Source organism: Mustela nigripes, chromosome 1 (genome assembly GCF_022355385.1).
Source record: "Mustela nigripes isolate SB6536 chromosome 1, MUSNIG.SB6536, whole genome shotgun sequence".
Lineage (NCBI taxonomy): Eukaryota > Metazoa > Chordata > Mammalia > Carnivora > Mustelidae > Mustela > Mustela nigripes.
In genome coordinates this window covers 33,148,089-33,174,111 of record NC_081557.1, presented here as the reverse complement: position 1 = coordinate 33,174,111, position 26,023 = coordinate 33,148,089, and the positions used below count along the sequence as shown (strand labels likewise).

The window sequence follows — 26,023 nt, the reverse complement described above, 5'->3', positions numbered from 1 at the left end:
GGTCCCTAATGAGGCAGAGAAGTCGGGAAACTTCCAGGGAAGGAATCTATGGTGTGCCATGAAGGAGGAGCTGAGGTCAGCAGCTATGGAATGACAGGGGCAGGTGGGTCCTTCCAGGCAGAAGGAGGGCATGGGAACGGGCCTGGAGTTAAGAGAAAGCAGGGCATGTTCAAGAGATGGGAAGAAATTCAGTCTGACAAGGGGAGAGTGAAAAGGGAACAATGCGGGACAGGGACGCTGATGGAGATGCTCATTTGTGATCCTCTTTTTTTTTTTTTTTTTAAAGATTTTATTTATTTATTTGACAGAGAGAAACCACAAGTAGGCGGAGAGGCAGGCAGAGAGAGAGAGAGGGAAGCAGGCTCCCTGCTGAGCAGAGAGCCCGATGCGGGACTCGATCCCAGGACCCTGAGATCATGACCTGAGCCAAAGGCAGCGGCTTAACCCACTGAGCCACCCAGGCGCCCCATTTGTGATCCTCTTATTTCTTGTTTTCCATCTCCCTCCCCTCTCTCCCAAGGTGAAACAGACCTTCATTCTTCAAACAGCCCTAGGAGGAACATAGTTTAATTTCCTGTGTTTTCTAGATGAAAAGATGGAGATTCAGAAACGTGAAGTGACCCGCCCCAGGCCACACAGCTAGTAATGACAGATCTGCCCCTCACTGCCCATGTTCCTAAGCTCTCTTCTCTTCTGGCTTTCTACCTTGGTTGAAAACAGTGCTCTGAAGGTAGGAAGAGAGTGAACATGAATGAATCAGCAGACTACAGCGGCTGTGCTGTAATGGTTCTTTTAAAAAATTCCTCACTGTAGGTCTATTAGGCTGCGTCCCATTTCGCAGATGAAGAAACTAAGGCTTGGGGGTGAAGAGACTCTACCAGGCTCACGCAGTGGGCAGATGAGTGAAGGAGCCAGAGGCGGATTCTGGCATGCCTGTCTTCCTGCCCAGGACCTCAAAGGAGCTCCTTGCTGTAGGGCCATTCGCTTTTTGCGCCCTCCCCAGGCCAGGAATGACTGGAAATCCTGCCCTGGACGATGGTCTCAGGTTCCTCCACGTGAGTAATCAGCCCAGAGAGTCCTCCTTGGGAGACTGGTTTGGGTGGGGGTGTCTATGATGGCAGCTGCGTTCCAGTCCCGGAGCAACAAACATACTCTCTGGCCAGCAGCCCAGGACTCTTGTCCAAAGCCACCCTGTGACTTCGGGCCGGTCCTTTCCTCTAGTCCAAGTCTCAGTAGCACCAGCTAAAATCAAGAGACTTGAACTTAATGAATTTTAAGGGCCTTTCCTTAAGGTCAAGCCTCAACTTCAGGGCTGTCAATGGATTTAATGAGGGGGGGGGGGGGAGGGGTAGGGAACCAGCAGAGGGCGCTCCCAGCAGCAGGGAGCCAAGGCTTTGGTCAATGGAGAGGATCCCACCCCAGTCAGTCACTGACAGAGGCCATGTTCACTTCTGATGATTAGTATCTGTTGCGGATAGTCCTATTTGTATGGTGAGCCCCCAGAAAGATCAATCCAAGAGCAGGATCTCAGCGTTCATAGGTCATCTGGTTCAACCCTGTGTTCCAACACTCTGAAAACACTCATTCCGTTCCCTCTCTCAACATCTCCTGAGACCCAGGTACAGAGTCCGGTGTACAAGGAGAAAACAGACCCTCACAAACGTGAAGGCACGATCACATCTCTTGTGAGGGTCTACTGCTATCTCCATTCGGTTAATGTCCACTTCTACCTGTAACACCTTGGAATGTAATTTTCCCTTCACTGGAAAAGCCCCCTTTCGCCTTCCCAGCATGGAAAACTCTTGAAGACCCTTTAAAGCTCTTGTTCCAATGTCCCCTCTTCCTTTCTCACCTCTCTGTTCAGAAATGATCTATTGATGCCTGTATCCCCAGTTCCCACGGAGCATCTGTACACAAACCTGTGGACTGGAATTCCCACGCCCTCCCCCGCCCCCCGCCACCTCCCCCAATTGAGTGCTCACTGTGTGCTGGAGACCATGCCAACTGCTGGGCACATTCTCCATCCTTCATCTCTCGCTGTAACCCCATCAACGAAACACAGTGCTCCTCCTCCTCCCACACACGCGGAGATTGGGATTTGGAGGGACTGAGTCATTGTTCAAGGTCACACAGTTGGTAAGTGGCAGAACCAGGCTTCCAGCTCAGTTTGCCTCAACCCCAGGCCCAGGCTTTATTTAAACCATGAAGTGTGCAGCTTCTGGCACGGACTCTCCTGTTTGCCATACCTATACTCGATCTGACACCTGGCAGATAGATTCAAGACTTATTTCTTGGAAAGATCAATTAAAAGCAGGTTAGAGACTGAGTATGAATAAATGGCTCATTAAAAACCAAAAAAGCACAGGCTGTGGGATTGGGCAGCCTGAGTATGAACAAAGGATTCCCCCAGTGGTTGCTCAGTCTTGCAAAAGATACTTGGATTCTCTATGCCTCAGTTTCCTTACCTGTGAAATGGAGAAAATCATCTAGACATCAAAGGATTCTTAAGGATCTTAAGTGAGGGATGCCTGGGGGCTGTGATGTCTGTGAGCATCTGCCTTTGGCTCAGGTCATGGTCCCAGGGCCCTAGGATCCCTGCTTTGCTGGAAGTCATCCCCCCCCCCCCCCCCCCCCCTCACTCATGCGCATATGCTTTCTCAAATAAAATCTTAAAAAACAAAAACAAAAACAAAAAACAAAAAACAACCCTGGAGTGCCTGGGTGGCTCAGTGGATTAAGCTTCTGCCTTTGGCTCAGGTCATGATCTCAGAGCCCCGCATCAGGCTCTCTCTCTGCTCAGTGGGAGTCTTCTTCCCCCTCTCTCTCTGCCTGCCTCTCTGCCTACTTGTGATCTCTCTCTCTGTGTCAAACAAATAAGTAAAATCTTAAAAAAAAAAAACAAAAAACACCTAAAAATGTTAGCTGTTTGTCTTGTACACATACCTTATCTTCTATGTCAGGTGTTGCCTGTTTCTCAGTGAATACAGCTCTTCTTTCCCCACACAGATGAGGTCTATGGAGACTCTAGAATGAGTCTTATGATGTGCCGGTAAATTGGTTCTCAGAAATATAAATAAATAAATAAATAAATAAATAAATGGAAAAACCATGATTAGTGGCACCTGCCAATTTCCATGGTGTAAATGGTTCCACCATTTACTGACTGACAAATGGGAGGGTCAGGCTGCCAGTTGTGGAGGAGATCAGGAGTGTTACTCCAACTCTCTGAGCCTGTTTCCTCATCTTTAACATGCCATTGTGGGGATGAGTAAACATCCAGCTCCTAGAGGAATGATGGAGAAGTTCAGGGCACAGAGCCCACTATGGACGAGTGAGCTCGCACAACGGTGGCAGACAGTGGTAACAACACTCCATCTCAGGGCTGCTTGTCCGGCTTGGACACTGGCCTAGCCTCAGCACCTGGCCCTTCACCGAAGGCCCTGGCAGAGTCTCTGTCTTGGACTTCTTGGACTTCTAGGACTAAGGCCTTGTCCACTCTTGTAGCTCACCCCAGTCCACATGCAACGAGCATTCTGACTTGGCCTATGTTGGTCACACACACACACTGACCACAAATGGTTTCATGCGGCTGGTGTCTATGGGCCTCTGGTTTCAACTTCAGTGTCCCTGATGCCACCCGTTGGCCTGGACTACCTGTGCCTCTGCTTTGCTCTGGATCACCCACAATGGTCCCATTTGGCCTCTGCTCTGCCCTTCACACTTATGAAACCTCTTCTCCCAGAGCTTGTGTGTGCTTACAGAGTGGAGAGTTAGGGCTCAGAACCACGGTTGCTCCCCCTGCAGCCAGGGAAGGTTCTAGCTCCTGCCTCTCCACATCACAAAGTCTAGTCCTGGCCTGAGTCCCCACCCTCTGCCTCTGGTTTAGCCCTTCGGTGCTAAGGCCTGGCCCAAGCAGTGCCAGCCCAGGCTGGGAAGACCCTGGCACTTTAGGATTTGGTGAAAAGACTCAGACAAACCGAGTCAGAGGCAGAGACTGGGAGAGGAAAGGCAGAGGCTACCTTTGAAAACCTTGGTTGGGGGGCGCCTGGGTGGCTCAGTGGGTTAAAGCCTCTGTCTTCAGCTCAGGTCATGATCTCAGGGTCCTGGGATCGAGCCCCGCATCGGGCTCTCTGCTCAGCAGGAAGCCTGCTTCCCCCCTCTCTCTCTCTGCCTGCCTCTCTGCCTACTTGTGATATCTATCAAATAAATACATAAAAAAAAGAAGAAGAAAAAAGAAAACCTTGGTTGGGTCCGAGAAGAGACAAGAGTATCAATTAGAATGGGAAGGAAAAAGAAAAAAAAAAAAAAACAACAGATGGGGCCAGGAATCAAAGTTCAAAAGGGTCTGACCTCCTGTATTCAGATGTACTGTCAGCTGCTTGCCTCCGATATGCCCCATGCTTTCCCATGCCTTATCTAATGAGACCCTTGCAACAACTTGTGAAAAAGACATCATAAGCTCATTTTGTCTAGGAGCTAATAGGCACTTGGAAGGGTTAGAGCTTGGCAAGAGCACAGGTTAAGTGTCACTCTAGTCCTGCTCAGGTGACCCATGGAAAAGACAGGACACAACCTGGTCCTGAGCCAAGGATGGGCGGTCTTCTCCATGCCTCATGCTACTGTACAGCTGGAGACCTGGGGCCCAGGGCAGGTTGTCAACAGAGGTCCTCAGTTATGGCACAATCCCTCAAAACATGACAGCTGACCATTCTGAGGTCACACACCTCAATGGAACTGTAGCACTCTGGAAACAGGATGGATTTAGAGGCAGAGAGACCTGGTTGAAACACTGTGCTTTGCCACCTTCTCCCCATGGGATCCCTGGTTGGTGTCTGGACCTCTCTGAACCTCAGTTTCTTCCTCTGGGCTGCAGGAGCAACAGAGCTGCCTGCCACACGGTTGTGGTATGGGCTGTGGAAGTGACCGCAGTAAAGAAGGCACCAGGCAACCTGAGGCAGACAGCTTCCTCCTGATGACAGCTGACCAGGCTCAAAGCTTCATTTCCTGGCTCCCTCGAAGTCAGCTCCGCAACGGAGATGCTCCTGTTCTTTGGACCAGGCAGAGCCATCAGCTCCGAAGGTCTGTTTCCTTTTTCCTTGGGCTCTGTCAGGTGTTCCTGGAGCTAACGAGAACAACACAGGGCCTCCCCAGCAGATCTGGCTCTTCTCCCTTCTGGAGAGCCCTGGGCTGTTGCCAGGTTCCCCCATCAGACCCAGAGCCCTTGGGAAGATGGGTCAAAGAACCGGAAACGGGACATCACTGGATTCCCCAAATCTTCCTGCACCATGAACACTGCCCCACCTTCTAGCCACGCTCATTTTTGATTCGCAGCCTTTGTCTCTCCTGTTCTTCCTTCCTGCAGAGGACTCTCTGCTCCTCCTCTCTGAGCTGTGGCTTTGGGCCATTCTGCCCTTGGAACCTCTGCCTCGGCACCATGCGTCCTCCAGGAAGCCTTTGTGGTAAGCCCAGGGCATGCTTACTGTCCCTCTGGCTAAATTATTCTCCCACCTTTTAACTTGTGACTTGGAATCTGGCAAAAGACTGCACCCCACCCGGGGCTGCTTCCTGGCTCTCTTGTTCAGAATCTGGGCTTCTGTGAGCTGCCCAGGCTGAGAAGCGGTAAAGGACGGGCCTCCTGCTATAAGGCCCATGACGGGGAGCCCAGTGCAGAGGAATGGGGATGGATAGCCAGACAATGTGCACCCAGCATTTTCCTGTACGCTCAGATTTGAAAAGAAGACAGGAGGGAGTGACTAAGTGGGAGAAAAAGAAGGAAGAGGTGAGTGAACAGAAGTGAAGGGGAAGAACATCCGTGTGAGACTCAGGAACAGGTCACAAGAGGACAGATCCCGGCTGCTTTGGATCGTGCGTTAAGGCCCTCTGTGAATTGCCCCCTGATTATGTAACTCCCTGCCTTAATAGACTCCTCTTTGAAAGCATTTGGAACTTTACCTACTCCAGGCAGCCTTCCCTGATTGACTTGGATCTCTTCCTTGGCTCCCTGAGCTGTACTACTTTGTACTCATTGATGCCATTTCCCATGATGCTAGGTCCTCTGGGGAAGGGCTGGGGCATCTCTGCTTCACTGGGGGCGAGTCTTATTCTCCATTTATCATCTGTAGTCAGAGATATTTTACACTCTTTTATTGGCTTCAGAGGGTGGGTGAGATTTATTTTGCATGGTTGGTTTTTTTTTTTTTTTTAAAGATTTTTAAATTTATTTGTGAGAGAGAGAGCGAGCAAGAGAGTGCACGCACCTACAAGTGGGGGAATGGCAGGCAGAGGGCAAAGCAGGCTCCTCGCTGAGTAAGGAGTCTGATGCAGGACTTGATCCCAGGACCCTGAGATCATGACCTGAGCTGAAAGCAGGAGCTTAACTGACTGAGCCACCCAGGAACCCCTGCACGGTCTCTTTAAATCCAGTTTGCCTCCAACACAATCTTGAGACAAGGCCTGTTATCTTATATTCTTATATGATTCTTTTCTGTCAGGTTCTGTTGGGCCCGAAACCCAGTGCCTGCCCTCAACCAGCATCCAGCTTAGTGCACAGAGTCAGAAATGGCAAAAATATGGAAAGAGCCCAGCTGTCCATTGACAGATGAATGGATAAAGCAGATGTGGTACATACACACCATAGAATATTACGCATCCGTCAGAAAGAATGAGATCTTGCCATTTGCAACAAGGGGGATGGAACTAGAGGGTATTATGCGAAGCAAAATAAGTTAATCAGTGAAAGACAATTATCGTATGATCTCACTAATATGTGGAATTTAACACACATGCACAGGTGTGTTTCCCTGAACACGGGGGAAGGGAAGGGAAAGTAAAATAAGGTGAAAATTGAGAGGGAGGAAAACACGAGAGACAATAAACTCTAGGAAACAAAAGAAGGGTTGCTGGAGGGGTTGTTGGGGGGATGGGGTAACTGGGTGACGGGCATTAAGGAGGGCACGTGATGTAACGAACACTGGGTGTTATATGCAACTGATGAATCACTGAACTCTACCTGTGAAACTAATAAAAAAAAGAAACAAAGAATGTGTTAAATATCAACTCCCATCTTATGGGAGTGTCCAGGAGGACACGAGCAGAGGGGCTGGGAAGCTGCATGGAGCGAGGATGAGCACCTCTGGGACAAGCAGGCGTCCAGCGGGCAATGGGGAGGGCGTGTCAGGTAGAGGACCGCGCTGGGGCAAAGACGTGCAGACATGCAGGAGTAGGGGAGGGGGAGAAAGACGACATGTGGGTGCAGCTGGGTGCATGCCACGGGAGAGGGGACTCCTGCGGCATGGAGGCCTGCTTGGCAGCCGGCTAAGGCATCCACACTTGAACTTGAGGCTGCTTTTTCTTGGCGGCATGAAGGCAGGTCTTGCCAGTCTAGCAGGATGTAGAAATTGGTGCCAGTGAGCTGGGGACACAACGGGGATGGATCCTCCAACTGCCTTGTGCCCCGAATGACCCCACGCGATGACGCCATTCCTATGAAGATCAAGAGCAGACAAGACATCCGCAAAGGTAGAACCGGGAACACCGGTTACCTTGGAGGGCAGGTCCCTCATTCCTGGAGGTCATGGCTGAAGGTGCAGCTGGCAGTATTTACGGGATGGGGCCGGGAAGCCTTTCACAATGAAGAGTTCTCCCACTCAAAGGCCAGGAGGGTCCCTGGTAGGAAGCAGGGCTGCAGGCCATGGGCCTCACCCAGGCTTTAAGGAGCTGAGGAGACGGACTACATCTGGGTTTGGGGAAGATAGAGTTTTGGCCATGATGGAAGCCCACGAGGTCCGGGCATCTCAGGGCACAGAAGGTGTACACGGGACCTCCATGGACACTCCTGGGCTTTGGGTTTTGTCAATTCTGGCCCTCTGTCCTGAAGCTGCTCAGGCCCAGGAGGAGCCCTGGATGTCCCTCTGTGGCACCCCAGGATGGTCTAGAAGGAGGTCAGGCAAGGAAGCCAGAGGGAAAAGGAAATGGCCCCTGCAGGCCTCTCTGCTTATGATAAGCTCTGGGGGATGATGAATGAGCTTCTTCCTCTGATACGAGTCTCAGCGAGGCAGGGCACCCTTGGAGGTCAGAGTCCCTGGCATCAGGTCTGGAGGCTGCTCCTGCTGCTGCTACAGAAAATCATTTTCTGAAACCATGGGCGAAAGCAGAACACAGCTGACTTACACTAAAATGCCGGCCTCACCTCCTCCTGCAGGAAGCCTTCTCGGATCTCCACACCGTGCACATGTGTCTCCTGTGTTCCTGCAGCCCTCTGCCCAGCACTAGAGGATGTTACAGCCTAGGTCTGCATTCTGGCTCTGCCACTCCCCTGCTGTGTGACCTTGGCAAGTTCCTCAAGCTCTCTGAGCCTGTACACTGAGGACCATGAAAGCCTTCTGTACAGAACCATCATGAGGGTCGGGTGAGATCATGTCATAAACACCCAGAAAAAGTTAGTGCTCATTATTATTATCATTATTATCAGAGCACACGTCAGGATGGAGCACTGTTGCTGGGTTACTCGACTGGCACCCCCAAGAGACATAAGCTCGTTGTGGGCAGGGGCCTTGTGGCCGTGTGGATTTCCTGGCACAGTAAATACTTGCATGCATGAATGAACTGTGTCCTCTAAGACCTCTCCGGAGAGCTTTCTTTTCCACCCACAAGGCTTCTAAATCACAATAATTCTTCACAAATGGAGGCTGGATTCACTTTTACTCTGTTCTCTCTTCTATTAGCTCCAAGGCCATGAAAAAGCCACAAACTACTTCTTCTTCTTCTTCTTTTTTTTTTTTTTTGAAGATTTTATTTATTTGAGAGAGAGAGAAAGCACAGGAGCTTGGGGGAAAGGGAGAGAGAATCTGGAGCAGACTCTGTGCTGAGCACAGAGCACAATGAGGGGCTCGATCTCATGACTGTGAGATCACAACCTGAGCCGAAACCAAGAGTTGGCCACTTAAACAACTGAGACATCCAAGTGCCCCAAGCATCTTTTTTTTTTTTTTTTTTTTTAAACTAATGGCTTGTTCCCAGACTCCAAACTCCCAAGACTTCCTTCAGTGGCCTTTCTCATGCTAGGCCCACAAAAATCCTCTTAAAAGAAAGCCCCAATGGTTTCTCACAAAGTTAAACACACAGTGACCCTATGATCCAGCAATTCCATTTCTAGGTCCAAAAAAACCGAAAGCAGGGGCTCAGATACATACATCAGTATTCACTGGAACAAAGTCCACAATAGCCCGAAGCCGGAAGCAAACCAAGAGCTCCTCAATGGACGAACGGATAAACCAAGTGTGGTCATGCAGACAACAGAATATTACTCAGCCTTAAAAAGGAAGGAAATTCTGGCCCACTCTACAACCTGGAAGCATCCTGAAGACACTGTGCTAAGGGAAGCAAGCCAGACACAAAAAAGGCAAGAACTGTATGATTGCACTTATGCGAGGGGCCCAGGATAGGTGAATTCATAGAGAAAGAAAGTGGAATACAGGCCACCAGAGGCTGGGTGGGAATGAGGGCTTATTGTTTAACGGATACAGAATTTCAGTTTTGCATGACGAAGAGAGTTCTCTGGGTGGGGGATGGTGATGGTAGTGCAATATTAGGAAAATATTGCGAATGTACTTAAACGCCCCCAGAAATGTACACTTAGAAATGAATAACATAGCAAATTTCAGGTACTTCCCAATTTTAAAAAAGCACCCCCTACAGAACAAATGAAATGCTGGAGGGACCCCATCTCGAATCAGACAGAGCTGGATACCACTCTGGCATACCTTCAGTGCTCTTTTGCCTCTGGCCTCCTGATCTGAGATCTCTCCATCCATTCCCTCCTTGGCTCTCGCTCTGGGGTCCCCCATTCTCTTTCTGTGCCAGGACCCATGGCCACATCATTTATTTCCATGAAATCACCCTGCCCCTGTCCACAGTCACTCCTTTCCATCCCTTCGGCCCCTCTTTAACCCCTCCATGGCCCCGTCATACCCTCTTGAGGATGCTCAAAACGGAAGCCTCGAGAACCTGAGATAGAAAAGCTGCGGTTGAGGATGTTCACTATGGGATCCACCGACAAGGAAATGGTTAACCAAAACAGAGTAAAGCTACTGAGGATGAATAAAGATCAGGATGGAACATGGAAGTCATGATAAAGTGTTAAGTGAAAAACACAAGATACTAAAGCTAGGTGTAGACTGATTTCATCCATTAAAAAATACAGACCTTTAGAGACAATCAAGAAACAGACTCTTGATACAGGGAACAAATTGATGGTTACTGGAGGGGAGGTAGGTGAGAGGAGGCAGATAGGGATTAAGGAGTCCTTAATTGTGATGAGCACCTGGTGATATAGGGAAGTGTTGCATCACTATATGGTACACCTGAAATTAACATTACACTCTATGTTAACTAACTGAAATTTAAATAAAAAAATAATAAACTGCAGGAAGAAAAAAAGATTTTCAGAAGAAACAGAACAGGATGTTCAAGATCATGGTTCATCTTACATATGCTTTACAGTGCGGTCATTTTATTTTTATAATGTAATTTATTTTTTGAGGCCAGGCAACACCCTTAGGCTGATGATGAAACATACAATCTCTGCGGCTGACTCCACAAGCTGCCCATTGCTGAAGTCCATAAGTCCTTCTGAGTGACTTCCAGAGAGTTCTGGGGCAGAGGAACATCTGACTTGAAGCCTCTCTAATGACTTCAACAAAACACCTCACCAAGCAAAGGAAGGGCAATTTAGGGTATTTCTTTGACCATCACACTGACCAGGAGATTTGGCCATGAACGGTTTAGCCTCTACATTAGCCCAAAGTTAGACATTCTCAGATCCTTGCTCTCCAACAAATCTGCAAACTGTGGACTTTTCATACTTGAATGACATCACATTCAAATCATCTGAGCTTTAACATTTTGATCCTACTACACCTTACTCTGTCGTAATATACTTACTGGTTCATATAATTCCAAAGTATGCAGCTTCATACATAAATAGTCATTTCTAACATTCATGCATTCAACAACTATTTAGTGAGCTAGTGCTGAGTATCAGGTTTGGTTTGCTAGTCACTAAAAATACAAGGAGAATAGGACTCTGGTTCTCTTGGGACTCCTTAACACTGTGATTTCTTATTCCTCAGGCCTATAAACACCTACACGATCTGGCCCTGCCCCTCTTTTCTACCTTTTTCCTTACCACCCTTCCTCTCTGCCCATCTCTTATAGCCATACTTGTTGCTCCCTGAAAACACCAAGGTATTCTTACCCCAGGGCCTTTGCACTGGTGGTCTCCTCTTCTTAGAATGCTCTTCTCCCTGATTTCCTCACTTCATTCAGGTCTTTGGTCAACTCTCACCTCCTCAAAGATAGTTCTGTTTAAAGGCAAATCTCTTCCTTCACTCTTTCCCCTCCCCACCCTGTTTTATTTTTCTCCAGAGCACTTCTCACCCCTTGAAATGTCATATCTCTGCTTATGTTTTATTTTCTGTCTCCCTTGGTAGAGCTTGGGCAGGAAGTTCATCTTTTTCAGCAATGTATCCCCAGAGCCCAGAACAACCTGGCACATAACAGATGTTTATATGTATCTGGAGATTTAATGAATGGATGAACGAATTGACTCTTGACAGTTCGGGGTGCTCAGTGAGCCAGCTTTGCAGGAGTCATGATGGCGTCCTGTCAGACCCACAGCCCCCACGGGCAGGCCTCCCTATTCTCCTTCCTACCGGGCTCTTTCTGTGAATGGCATCCTTAGCAACTCAGGCTCAAAACCCTTGCCACCACTTCTCATTCCTCCCTCCCTCTAGCACCCACACCCAAACCCCTGCCCATTTCGGTGACACGCTGGCCTCCTGCATCAACTCCCTTCTGTCTTCATTCTTACGACCACCCCCACTCCTTATCTCTCACTTAGACACTGTCATTGTGTCTTACCTGGGCCCCCTGCCAGTGGGTTCTCACCTCCAATCTGTTCTCCACACAGCAGCCAGGATGAGATTCCTATTGGCCAGGCTGGATCAGGTCTCTCCCCTACTCAGAAACTAAAGACCAGTCTCTTAGCTTGGCATTCAATGCTCCCAGAAACTGCCTCCACCTTCCTACCCAGTCTTCCTTCTCGCAACTCCTCGGTTATGCTTTCTGCTCCAGTTGGAATGAAACACTTCCCAGTTTCTACACACGCCCGAGAAGGCCCCGCTGCCTGTTCTCTGTTCATGCTCCCTGTAATACTTGAAATAATGCCCTTTCTTTCTTCTAGTGTACTAATCATGTAGACCCAACTCACATGTTACACAGCTTCTCCAAGAAGTGACTCCTGATTTTCCAGAAGAATAAAATCCATCCTTCTTCTCAACTCTTCCCCAAAGGTCATCTGTATCTCTTTTAGGGCAGGTGTTGGGAAGAGACCGGTGACATGACAGGGAAGAGTTCAGAATCTGGATTCAGATGATCTGAGCTCGAGGTACAGCTCTCTGGATGAGACTTTTAAATTATGCACCCCTGGGACGCCTGGGTGGCTCAGATGGTTAAGCGGCTGCCTTCGGCTCAGGTCATGATCCCAGCGTCCTGGGATGGAGTCCCGCATCGGGCTCCTTGCTCGGCAGGGAGCCTGCTTCTCCCTCTGCCTCTAGTCTGCCACTCTGTCTGCCTGTGCTTGCGCTCTGTATCTCTCTCTCTCTCTCTAACAAATAAATAAAAATCTTTAAAAAAAAAAAATTATGCACCCTTAGGTAAGATCGACTCCAAGTCTTAGCTTCCCCGTTAATAAAATGGGAATGGTAATACTGTGGCTATCATGGGTGTGTTAGAGAATTAAATATAAGGACAGTGTAAGAAAAGCTTTGACACTACATCAATTTCTAAATTCCGTCACAATTAGCTGTGAAACAATGGATGAAGAGAAGCGTTCCTTGTCCCAGGGAGGTTTCATGGATGTCTTATGCCAGCTGAGCCCTAAGTCAGGTGGGGAAGGGAATTTTGGGGAGAGAGGGACTCTGGGGCCCTAAAATCCCATGTCTTTGGGCAATGGAAGAGGGAAGACGTTGAGGGTATACCCCAAAAGCCCAGGCTCTAACTGTATTAATAGTTACCTATTCTGGAGCTCCTTCTATGCCCCAGGCACTGTGCTAAGTACCCTACATAAATTATCTCACCTCATTGTATTCCCTCACAGAGTAATAGAAGAGGAAAAGCAGGCCCACAGTAGTTATATAAATAAGTGCTCCCCTTCCCCCCACCCTTCTCCCTGGCTCAGCCCTGAAAGGTACCCTGCAAATTTCCAATACCATGATCTTATCTTTCAGATGGAGAATTTCAGACCCAGAGAGGTTATGAGCATTCATTGAAGCTGTCCAGCCAGCAAGGAGGAGGTTGGGCCTGGAACCCAGATCTCTCCACTTTCAGGGTAGAAGCCACTGCTCCACAAAAAGCCAAGGGGCACCAAGCATTAGGAAGTCTACGTAAATGGCGCTTCTGGAGTGCAATGCCATTTCTAGGGCCTACGGCCTGAGTGGTCGTCCCTGAAGTTAGGACACCTAGTCACCTTGCCAGGCTGCTCACCCCACTCAAGAAGGAAACTCTTGAGACAAGAGCCTCAGGCCCCTACAGACTGAACACTGCCCTCCTTGCCAACTATGCTGTCTACGTCTTGAGTCTCCTCAAGAGTGACTGACTTCATGCACTCACCACCCAGCTTGTACTCCTTCGACATACCTCTCGGGGCACCCTGTCTGCACCAGGCATCAGGCTCAGCTCTGGAGACACCCAGCTGCCCTTGAGAGAGCCTTGCCCTGAGCTACCACCTGAGTCTGATGAAGCTGTAACTCAAGCTTCCCCAGCAGCTTTGTCAGCAACACCAAGAGGCCATACTCAACAGACATCAAGGAGGAAGGGGCAGCCGGATGTGAAGGATTTGGGGACCTCCACAAATGATGACGCAAGGGGCCTGGGTATAAGATGCAGGCCATTAAGAAGGAGGGGAGCGTGACTGGGAAGCCATATAGTCAGGTCAAGGTGAGGGAAGGGGTTGCTTCTTGAATGCCACAGCAACTGGTCCAACTGAGGACACAGACTCAATGACTTCTGGGAGAGCCCAACATCCTAGAATCTGATCTTCTGCCCAGGGCTGCTTCATTCTTGCCAATCAAATCCCCAAACCTGGAGTGCTTGCTTGCATAAGAGAGCTCTCTCCTTTGAGGCTGACTGAAGCAAACTAAAGGCCACCCTTTTCCCCCCACAGTAAGGATGGTAGCAAATGAATGGCACCTGCCGCTCCAAGTGGGGGCAGGGCTGGAATTACAAAGACTTTGCTGGTACACTCAGATGAATTTTGGGGTTCCAGTGGCTATAGAATTGAATCATGTAGGAAAAAAATGAAAAGGAAAGCCAAAGACCCTAAATTCTAAGGCAGGCTTTGTCACTAACTCTGGTGACCTTGGTCAAGCCACCTCACTGGACCTCAGTTTCCCCATTTGTACAGTGAGAGGGTTAAGTGAGTTCCAAGGGCTCATCTGGTTCTGACCCTCTAAGCCACGTGATCCTTGGTCAGGTAAGCCCCTCAGGGCTCTGATCAGGACAATCTCCAGATTTTGCAGGAGTCTGGGCCTCATCTAGGAAAAAAGGGCATGCTGGGGGAGGGGAACGCGCTGGGCTTTTATTTTGAGGGTGGGTGGGTAGCCGGTGATTTAAGCTACACTGTGGGTCCGGGGGAGGCGAAGCGAAGGGAAGGCTGGGAGTTCGTTTTACAGGCCAGCAGGCTAGCGGCGATCTCCTGCCTCCCTCCGGAGCTTCAGACCCCGGAGAGGCGATGAAGCCAAGAGCCGCGCACCAGCCTCGGTCGCGGAGGCTCGGACCCGGGACCACCTCCTCCATCCTTCCCCGCAACCGTGCACGAGCTTCGTGGGGAGTGGCTGCCGCTCTCTCCCCAGTACCCAGCGCCGAGCCCCCTCCCGACGCGGGTCCCCCTCCCCCAGTCCGGGGGCGCAGGGAGCCCCATGGGGGCGTGGCGGTGGCGGGCTCTGGCTTCTCGGCCCTGGGGGTTGGAGGAGGTCTCACTCGCGGGGCGGCCCCGGCAGGGACCCCGCGCCTTCCACCTCCCGGCTCCCCACACAAAGGCGCCCACAGAGGCGCCGCACTTACCGGCCAGAGCGGGCTCCGGGCGCCGGCGAGCGGGCGGGCGGGCAGGCTGGCGGGAGGATGTGCGCGCCCGAGTGTGCGTGTGTCTGCGTGTGTTCCTGTGTGTGTCTGCGCGAGTGTGTGTGTGTGACGGGGGCCGCGCCGAGCTCTGTGCGTCTGCGTGTGCGGGGGCGTCCGTCCGTCGGTCCGTCCGCCCGGCGCTCCGTCCCGCGCTCCGTGCGCGCTCCCTTGCCCGGCCACCCCACCAAATGCGCTCGGGCTGCGGAGTCGCGGGCGCAGCGCCGGGTCGGCTTGGCACCCCCCGGCCCGGGCTCCGCCCCGCCCCCGGGCGGCCTGGCGCCGCTCGCCGGGAATTGCGCAGGGCCCGCGGGGCTGGCGGGCGGGGCGTGGGAGCTCCGACAGCGCCCAGGGGCCCGAGTGGGGCCGGATCCCCGAGCCTTAGTCCCTGACCCTGCTCTCAGGCGCCCCCTCCCCCTACTCTGCGCGGAGTCCCCGCGCGCGCCGCCCCCGCGCGGAGGTTGCCTGGACAGCGAGGGCGGGGGAGCGAAAGAACCGCCTGCATTTCATTCATGATTTTCTCTTCACGGGAGCCCCAGGCCCGGGCTGCGCCGATACGGCGACCGCCAGAGGGACCCCAGCGGGGTTGTGCGCTGCGAACCCAGTGCGGGACGTACAGGCAGACAGATGGGGGTAAAGGAGAGCAAGACAAAAGGGTCAGTCCTGGGGGCGTGGGGGTGGGCGGAGGGTGCCTGGAGAGGGTGCTGTGCCGCTTCCCGATGTTGCCCGCAAGATGCCAACATCTGCACGGAGTGGTTGCATACCCGGGCGCACACAGTGCTGGGTGCCCAGGACCTGCTCCAGGGCTCGGAGGAGGCACCAGCCTTCCCACTCTTCTTTCTTCAGTTTCTGGGGAGCAAGACCTCGCTCCGCCCGGTCTCTCCGGCCTGATGATGCTCGCGGTGGGGCACGCACCTGTCTTGGCTTTCTCCTGGGCACCAGGGGCCGGGACGTGCAAGGAGCTGCCCATGGCCCCACAATCTCACATTTTCCCAGGCTGGCACCCCGCTAGTTAGAGGTTCCTCATATTCCGGGTTGGGGGGGGGGGGGGGGGAGCTTTTTCAGGTATCAGGCTGCACACAGAGCAGGGAACCTAAGCTCCATTTTTTCATGGAGTAACCGAGGCGAGACACCACACAGCTATCACCCTCGTTCCAGCCTCTATCCTCTTTCACCCGGAATTCTGCTATAGCCACCAGACTGGTCTTCCTGCTTCCAGCCTTGGCCCCCTGCAGTTGATTTGCCACACAGCAGTAAGAGATCCTTTTAAAACGTAAGTCTTCAATCCTACAATGGCTCTTCATTTTAGGCAAGTGAAAGCTAAAGCCCCTTAACCAGCTGCAAGGCCTCTCCTGAACTGGCTCCCTTTGAAGTCTCTAACCTCACTTCCTAACACTGTTTTCGCAGTGGTCTCTTTTAATGCACTGGCCACATGGCAGCTATCCTGTGGCCTTAGGACCTTTGCACCGCTCTGCCTGGGAACTGCCCCCAGAGAGTCACATGTCTTGCTCCTTTACATCTTAAATGTGTCACCTCAAAGAGGTCTTCTGTGACCATCCTCTTTTAAATTGGAAGCCCACTCTTCCTATTTTCTTCGTGGTAGTGATGACCTTTTTGTGTGTCTCCTGTGGCTCATTGGCCCTTCACTGTCAGCTCTCACCTCAGTCTGTGGCATTCCAGTTCCCCAGGCTCCCCAAAATTTTGTTCTCTAAACAAACTATATTTTTCTGGTTTCTATCCTTCAGTTCATCCAGTGCTTTCAGCCTGGAAAGCCAGGCCCCTCTGTTTGACCTCATTTGTAAGGTCCAGTTCAAATACATCCTTCTCCATAGGGCTTTCACTCATATCCCACCTGGAAACTAAGCACTCATTCCTTTCTGTCTGCTATGATAGCAGTTTCTTTCTTTTTTTCTTTCTTTCTTTTTTTCTTCTAAGTGCACTATAAACTCCTGGGCTAGGGATGGGTCTCTTATCTCTCCCCAGTTCCCAGCACGGAGGGACCATCATTGCATGCTTGTGGATTAAGGGCCATGATTTGGAAGGACAGGATCTTGATTAGTCTTTTTTCCCCCTAGGAGAGGCACAGAGCCCAGCTAGGTCTTCTCATTATCCTCAGGTAGTTGTCTGTGGATCCAGTATCAGATAATCAGGTCGTGCTGCTTGGTCTGTACGGAAACGTGGGTAGACATGTCAGTTACTGCTCAAGGACTTGTTCTCCCCCACTGAGAGCATCATCTCTGTCCTTCAGCATAAGGTTGATTTTCACTAATGGCATCAGTGTAACAATAGCAGCGACCATAAATGAATGTTGAGTATGCTCCAGGCACCGTTTCGTGTATTTTCAATACATCGTTCTATTCATCTTCATGATAACTTTGGGAGGTAGGCATTTTGATATTCTCATTTTCAGAATAGAAACCAGAAGGGAAAAGTGACTCATGCTTAAGGTCCCGCAGTTGATATGTGAGGGGTGTGTGTTTCAAATTCAGATCTAGCTAAATCCAAAGCCGGAGTTCATAGAGCAGGGGTGCCTTACCGGCAAAGGCCCTGGAGGCTGATGGAGAGGAGGGGAGGGGAGGAGGAGGGCTCAGAGAGATTCAGCAAGGTCAGCCTGGCCCAGATTCTTTTGGAAGCCAGCTCAGGGAGTCACAGAGGCTTGGCACGCCAGCAGGTCTGGGGACTTGCTGGCTTCTGTCAGGGATGCCTGTGATGTCCTATGGGGAAGGTGAGTTGTCATCCTTTGTGAAGACAATACCGGAAGGCCAGGACTGCCTCAAAGACATTCCCAGCTGTGTGCTCTGGGTTCCAAACCCAGCCCTCGTTGTCAGATGTGATGTACAATGTCCATCTCCAGGGGTTACAGTAAGGATCTGTAATGACATACATGGTAAGACACCTGCATGATACATACCTGTGTGACTGGACCTACAATGTAGTAGAGACTCAAAAAATGATCTGTTTCCTTTGCTTCTCGTAGGATATTGCTGTCCCATAGGGATAGAGCTAACCTAGTCTTCCTACCCCTTTCCTGCCCTGTACATCCTCTTATTAAAGAGGTTTAAATTCCCATTGTCTGGTAAGTGTTACCATGGGGTGTAGTTAAGGAAGGAAAGTCCAACTTTTATGAAGGGCTTTAAAAACAAGCTATCCATGTTGCTTCCCTCTATTCTCCCCTTTCATCTGCATGAGTATTGTTATTACCAGTGAGGAAGCTGAGGCCCAGTACTGTGACCATGGCTTCCCGTTGGCCACAGTACTCTCTAATGAATGGCAGGAATGAGATTCTGACCGGTGTCTGACTCAGTGCCCTGAGCAGCGCCCATCTGTTTACCTCTTCAGCATGCAGAGTGAGCCCACCAATTTCCTTTCTCTTCTCTGATGGGGAAGAAGAATTCTGTGAGTCCCATGACAATGGAGTCATCCTTTGGGGGTTGGCAGGGGTTAGGCTTACTGGGGCCATTTCGTGTGACTCATGTAGCCTCTTTTCAGGAAGGGAGGAAGAGGGGTTTGGGAAAGAGGAGAGAGAGAGGGGGGAGAGAGAGAAAGAGGACCTGACTAACCAGAGAGCAACTTGCTGGTGGTTTTTGATGGGCTTTTAGAGATTAGAGTCGATATTTCTTGCTTTTGGTCTCACTTGGAATTCACGCTACTAATAATGAAATGTTTTGCTTCAGTGAAAATGTTCCCCTATCCAGATTTTATTTATTTACTTACTTATTTATAACCCACCCCAATCCACAAAGGATTTGAGGTAGCTTACCGCAGGAACAGAAACCATAAAACAATGTTAAAATATCAATAAGGATAGAGAATCAGGACCAAGGAAGATGTAAATAAACTTTGAGAGACAAGACCAAAGCTTGATAATTACAGCTGATTTTTATCGAGTTCTTCCTGAATGCAAAGGAATTTGTATACATCACTTTATTTAATCCGTAAAAAGAGCCCTGTGAGGTAGGTGCTATTATTTTCTTCCTTTTGAGGCACAGAGAACTGAGGGCCAGAGAGATGAACCATGATGCCCAAAGTCCCGTAACTGGTGAGCCATAGAACCAATATCTGGTTTGACTTTGGAACTCGTGCCCTTCACCGCTGTCCTGCCCTGCCTCCCCAGTAGAAAAAAGACTACAAATATGCAGACCACAGAGGCCTCCAGAGCGCTGGGCTTGAGCCTCAAATTCAGTTCTGATCATCTTGGATGGCAAAAAGAAAGGGAAATAGTACATGGAACTAATGCCCTCACACCATACAAGTCTTTGTTCAAGGTCACTTCCTCAATGAAGCCCACCCTGACCACTCCTTTAAATAGGGGAGCTTGCCTCTGCCTTCTCCTTGCTGCTGCCTAGTCCCTCTTTACCTTTTCCTTTATGATGTCACATTTTGCCTTCTAACACCCTGGGTAATATACAAGCTATAGTGTACATTTGTTGTAACATAAAGCACTCTTCAATATATTCTTTATTAATACATTTATTTGTAAATTTTAGATTAACGTATGTGGCTAATAGGGTCACTGTTTCAGTGTCCGTCGTCTTCTGCTAGAATACAGGTTCCACACGGGCAGACATTGTCATCTGTTTGGATCACTGATATATCCCAAGCGTCATAATGCCTGGTGTGTAGTAGGTACTCAATAAATTTTTGTTGCATGCTTGGATGATTATTTCAGCGAGGAAGAAACAGACCAATATGTTGAAAGTGGCAAAGTAGTTCACCTTTTTTTTTGCTAGTTTACATTATCTTCTCCTTCTTCTTCCTCCTTTCTTTTCTTCTTTCTTTTTCTCCTGTTCATTCCCATAAAGAATTGGAGGCAGCTCTAACACTAAGCTCTCAGAGCACAGTTTCGGGAGGATTTTTCCGATGGTAGACCCTTAGGGTCCCTGTGGCCAATGACCTTAGTCTCATTGTTATAGGAAATGTATAAATGGGTTTCATGAAGCCAATTTAGGTGAGGTCTCTCAACAAAAGCTGGGCATCATCCTACACCTAAATTGGCAAAGGTAATTCATTTAGGGGTCGAGGAAGGACTTGGGATTTGGAGCAGATGCTGTGGGATGGGAGATGGGGAAATGAAAAGCAGAGCATTTGTGTGAAATAATTGACTTAAAAGGAGAGGACATCTTTGTGTTCCTAAAAGCTCACCTCCGGAGTCGTATTTCCTGGCTGCAAGCCTGAAGAGTGAAAAGCCAAGGACATTAACAAGGTTTGTCAGAGGAGACGCTGAGCTGGGGTGGATGCGGGCTGGGGGTGTGATGTGATCTTTCTGTAGGAGCTGGCCTCATATCCGGGCCAAGCCTCTGAGAGCCGCAGACACCAGCCTGTCAACTCAAGGTGAAAGCCAAGGGCACCTGGCTGCCAATCCCAGGGAGAAACATCTGAAACACCATCTCAGGAGGAGCGAGAGTCGGAACTTTGATCACTCCTCTAGGATCTTATGAAGCAGATTCACTCAAAAAAAATATTTTATAGAGGGCCTCCTCTGGGCTGGTCCCTATTCCAGAAGCTGGGTACCTATTAGAAAACAAGACACTCATCTTCCCTGCTTTCATGGAACATACATTCTAGGGGGACACACTGCCAATGAACCAGGTTAAAATAATGAATAAAAAAGATAATTTCATACAGGGATAAGTGCAGTAAAGGAAAAGAAAAAAGAACGGGGCGATGAAGCGTGAAGGTAGAGAGAGGATGTTTCTGACTGTGTGATCAGGGAGGGCCTCTCGGAGGAGATAACATCTGAACAGAACTTTGAGTTAGAAGAAAATGGCCACGCAGAGTAGGGAAGAGCTTTGTAGGTAAAACTTTCTCTTCTAGGCACAGCAGAAAGGCCAGGGACAGATGAGGTGGGAGAAGAGGCTGGGGGAGTTTGTGTTTTATTCTGGTGTGCTAGGAAGTGACAGAAAGTTCCTCTGTGGGGAGAGTGATGGGGCTTGACCCCGAATCTGGAATCGGAGAGAGTAGCAGCAGCAGAGAAGCACTGAGAATCCCAGCCCTCTGCTCCCAGAGGGCCCCCAGAAGACCTCCCATCCCATGCTTCCCAAGTTGGTTGCATCTCAGAATCACTAGGGAGAACTATTTTAAAAATATAGATTCTCAGGCTCCCCCCACCCTCTAGAAAGTCTGACTCAGTAGGATTGGGCGAGGCTCTATCTTAAGATGCTGCCACCGATCAGCTGGGAACAAGTAGCTGGCCAAGGTCCCCCCCCCCCCTTTTAGGGAGACTATATGGAGGTACAAGAAGGAGAAATGCCTTGTCTGAGGCCCCACAGGGGGTGTGCTGACCCTGGAGCACTGAGGGCCAGGGGTGTCTGGCAAAAAGCCACAGGAGTGACTATTGGCTAACATAGGCAAAGGGGAATTTATTGGAAGGCAGTGGGGGCAGCTCACGGTTGGAAGAGATGGCTGAAGAACCATGCCTGGAAAGGTGAGAGTCAGGCTTGTAAGTTTCCAGGGTTGGGACATCTCCAGCGTCCCATCCACGTGTCCCCATAGAGATGCATGAGCACCTAACTTGGTTTTCTTCCTTCCTACCACTCAAGACTCCAACTTCTGGGAGAGCCAGAGACTGATTGGCTGGGTTCTGGCTGTGGACTCCCCTGACTGGCTAAGGGAGGGCACACCCTGATTGATAGTCCTATTCAGACTTCACTCAAAACTTCTTCCAAGAGGAAACCAGGGGTCTGTTACATAAAGAGCAGCCACAAATGTGCACTACATGCGGGTCATAAAGATCACTAATCACTAGCATCATTCCCATCATTATAGTAACACTTACTTACTTACCAGGTACTATTCAAAGCATGGTACATATATGAGCTATTTTAACTCACACTTTAAGGCTATGAGGCAGGTACTGAAGTAAGTGCTGAGCTGGGAAACTGAAGCACAGAGAAGGTAGGTAGCAACTAATGTCTAGATTCTGCTTTTAAAGGCTCCAATGGTCATTTATACCTGTTGCTTAATACGCTTCTCATTTTTAACTTGTGAGGGCAGGCATTTTTACAGTGGAGAAAGTGAGAGTGAACATGCTGTAGGATCTAGTTAGTAAGTAGGGGAGTCCTTGGATTCATACATTCACTCATTCATTCATCCACTCACCCACCCATCGTCCGTCTGTCCGTCCATCCATCCATCCATCCATCCATTCACTCGCTTATTCATTCATCAGGCAACAAGCAACTGTCAGGTTCTGGGAATGCACTGGTTAATAAGCTGCAGTTTCTTCTCTCCAGGAGTTCACCAACCCCCGGTGTAGTATTTGGGGCAGTAGTGAGAGAAGAGTCTAGAATGTGAGGCTGGCCCAGGAAAAATAAAAACGAAAACAAAACCAAGGGCCTCTTGTTAAAGGGTTTGGATTTTGTCTTGAGGGCAACCGCAGAAGGATTTGAAGCTGGGAATATGTGTCTTATGCAGACAGCTCTGACTGCAGTATGAGGAATGGACTAGAGGGTAAGAATGAAGGTAGGGAGACAGTTGTGGGGTAAGTGGGGTGAGAAAGCATGACTGCCCAGATTAGGATGTTGGCACTGGAGACGGAAGGACGTGAACAGAGTTGACAGATTAAAAAGTGGAATTGACAGGACTTGCTGGTTGGCTGAGGCTGGGGGGTGAGGGTGGGTTTGAGGATGAGGCCAGGGTTTCTGGCTTGGGCAGCTGGGTGAGGTGTGGTGCCTTATACTGTCGGTGAGGTCCCCCTGAGGAACCGTTCGGGTGTGGGAGAGGATAAGTTGGTTTTGGACATGTGGTGTTTGAAGTTTCAGTATGACAGAGACAGGGAGGGATAGAGAAGTTTGTAGATCTTTTGCCTCCAGACCCTGTGATCTTCCCAGAATGCCTTGCTAATGTGAGAATCTCCATCTGTGAAGAACACTCAGAAACTGAGACTGTCAGATAAACCTTGGAGATCCCCTACTTCATTTCACATGAGAAAACAGAGGCCAGAGAAACGTGGTTCTTGGAAGATCCCTTAGCAAGGGGATGGTTGAACTAAAACCAGAAGGGCTTCCCGGAAGGCCTGTTCCCTATCCTCCCACAGGACCCTAGTCCAGAGGGCATGTACCAGACACTTCACAGCAGAAGCCAGACTCCAGAAGGGTTCAGTTTGGCCTGCAACTAGTTCAAACTAGTTGTCACTGTTAAGAAAAGATTAGAACATTTCAGGGGCGCCTGGGTGGCTCAGTTGTTTAGCGTCTGCCTTCAGCTCAGGTCACGATCCCGGGGTCCTGGGATCCAGTCCCACATCGGGCGGGCTCCCTGCTCCACAGGAAGCCTGCTTCTCCCTCTCCCACTTCCTCTGCTGTGTTCCCTCTCTCGATGTGTCTCTCTCTGTCAAATAAATAAATAAAATCTTAAAAAAAAAAGATGAGAACATTTCAAGTACAAATCCATATTTAAAAAAAAAATAACAAGATCTGGCAACCTCAGGCTCCCATGGCTACATGACAGTGACCAATGACGCTGGGGAGCAGCGGCTCCCTTGAAGCGGGACGTGTCCAGTTTGTCACAGTCCCCACTCTTTTCCCCATCACCGAGGGCATGTGCTATTTGCCACTTGTCAACAGGCCTGCTCTGTTGTTTTTCTTAAAGAGCAAAGTCCCCTATTTTTGGTATCATAACTAAAATATCACTTATCTGTCCCCAGCTTGCTTCATTGCCCTGGCTTCTGAAAGCATTTGAGGGATGACCCTACCCCTTCCTCTCTGTGAACCACACATTCCTCTTCTGTAAAGCGAGGTATTTGAATACGCTTCCGGGCGGGGGGGGGGGGGGGCGGCTCCAAGGTGCACTTCAGAAAGGAGATGTGCTATTGGCAATGTGTAATTGTTCTGCAGATGGTTTTTGAGGGATTGCTCACCCTTGACTCTTTTGTTCTTGAATTATGATTTATCTAAGCCCTTGGAAGAAAAATCCCTTTTGTTTTGGGAGTTTATCCTTCATCTTTCGATTTTGAAAAAAATGAGTACTTCAAACAATGCAGCATCGCTGCGGGGGCTCGGAAGCGAGCAGAGCAGCGCCGGAGGCTGTCTGGAGACGAAGGCAGCAGAAAACTCTGGTCTTTCTTCCTCTTCCCTTGCCTTCCCCTCCCCCCCCTTGGCTTCTTCTCCCCTCTCCTTCCCTCCTTTTCTTTCTCTTCCCTTCCTGTCTTTCCCCATCCCTTCCCCCATCCTTCCCTCTCTCCTCTCTCTTTTCTCCTTTGAGCAAAGATGTCATAATCAAAAACCTTTCCTAAAAAGACCAGTCTTATGCCCAATAGAGTTTAGGGTGGGGATGCCCGGGTGGCTCAGTGGGTTAAGCCACTGCCTTCAGCTCAGGTCATGATCCCGGAGTCCTAGGATGGAGTCCAGAATCAGGCTCCTTGCTCGGCAGGGAGCCTGCTTCTCTCTCCGCCTCTGCCTGCCACTCTGCCTGCTTGTGCGCTCAATCACTCTCTCTCTCTCTCTCTGACAAATAAATAAATAAATAAATAAATGAAATCTTAAAAAAAAAAAAATAGAGTTTAGGTTGCCCTTGAATCCAAAGGGTTGTTTCTAAAGACCATCCCCTCCCCAGCCAAACTATCAAATACTCAACGAAATGAACTCTTGAGTTTTAATTCTGGCTCTGTTATTAGATAGTTGGTTCATCTTGGGAAAGTAATTTACTTTTCTCTGGGCTTTGGTTTTCCCATCTATAAAATGGAAGGTTGGAGGAAATGCTTGGATGCTGTTGCATTTCCTTATGGCCCTAACATTTTAGGAGACTGCCAGAAATTTAGAGTTGTTTGTTTGTTTTTATTTAAATGATCTCTACACCCAACATGGGGCTCGAACTCACGACCCAAGATCAAGAGTCTCGTGTTCCTCTGACTGAGCCAGCCAGGCACCCAACTCCAGATTTAATCAGTGGTAAAGGAAGGATTTCTATTCACCCTTCTTAGTAGATATGATGTGCTCCCAGCACCTGTCTTGCTAGGTAATCTTTCTTTTAGCATCATTCCTTTGTTGTAGGACCTAAATGTCTGTAATTAATTCTCCAAGTCCGATATAGCGCTCAGACTGCAGGTCCCAAGCCACAGGGATGATAGAAACGATTTAAGCAACAAGTGCACCCCCTGGTGACCGATGTAAAAAATCGCAGAAAGGCTCCACAGTTCAACAAATCCTGAATTTAAATCCAGCCTCTGCCTAACCCTCAAGGTAAGATTTTTAGGAAGGGCATGAAAGTCTTATAAAGTAATCTACAGCCTACAGATAGGAAAGTTACTGTTTCTGAAGGTTGTATGTCCACTCCCAGAGCCAACATTTGCCCACGTGACATGTCCACCTTCAGTGTTCCTCAGTTCTTGACTTAACAGTTGGGGTAGTGGATGTGTTGAGTCTCGCACTGCCAACCTCCAGTTACTCCTGTTTCTTGGTGCTGTGGTGGGACTGGTTATTGTGGGACAGAATCAGGTTGGAGATGTAGAAACACAATTTACAGGAGTTCTTAGTCCTGCTAGAAAAAGGTAGGGGTAATGTTAGATTCACTTATTCAAATGATCAAATACTGAGCACCTACTATGTTCCAGAAAGTTCCCAAGTAACAGGTGTACAAGTTGTGAACAAAACGAAGACCTTGTTTTATGAGTTTACATTTTATTGGTGAGGGGTTTATATTCTTTTCTAATCAGAGATGTGAAGATTCATTGGTTGCAAGTCATGGTCGTCTGCTCTGGCAAAAATTTGTGACAATGATGTGGCCAGGGACTCAGCCTAAGAAGATTTAGTGTGTCAGGCTGAAAGCAACAGAGGCCTCAGGGCATAACGCTGACAGACAGAAGCCCTACCCCGGAAGCTATTCTGGGTCCTGAAAATGGAATCTGAAGGAGGCT

The 26,023-nt window shown here is 49.4% G+C and overlaps 1 protein-coding gene across 1 annotated transcript in view; it reads right to left on the bottom strand.

Annotated features, from left to right (window-relative positions):
- The window catches only part of PTPN5 (protein tyrosine phosphatase non-receptor type 5), a 54,627-nt gene extending 39,211 nt beyond the window's left edge, over window positions 1-15,416 (bottom strand). Inside the window, exon 1 of the mRNA XM_059407267.1 lies at window positions 15,121-15,416. The gene's annotated coding sequence lies outside the window, so the exon portion shown is untranslated. The remainder of the gene's footprint in view (window positions 1-15,120) is intronic.
- Window positions 15,417-26,023: the final 10,607 nt, after the last annotated feature.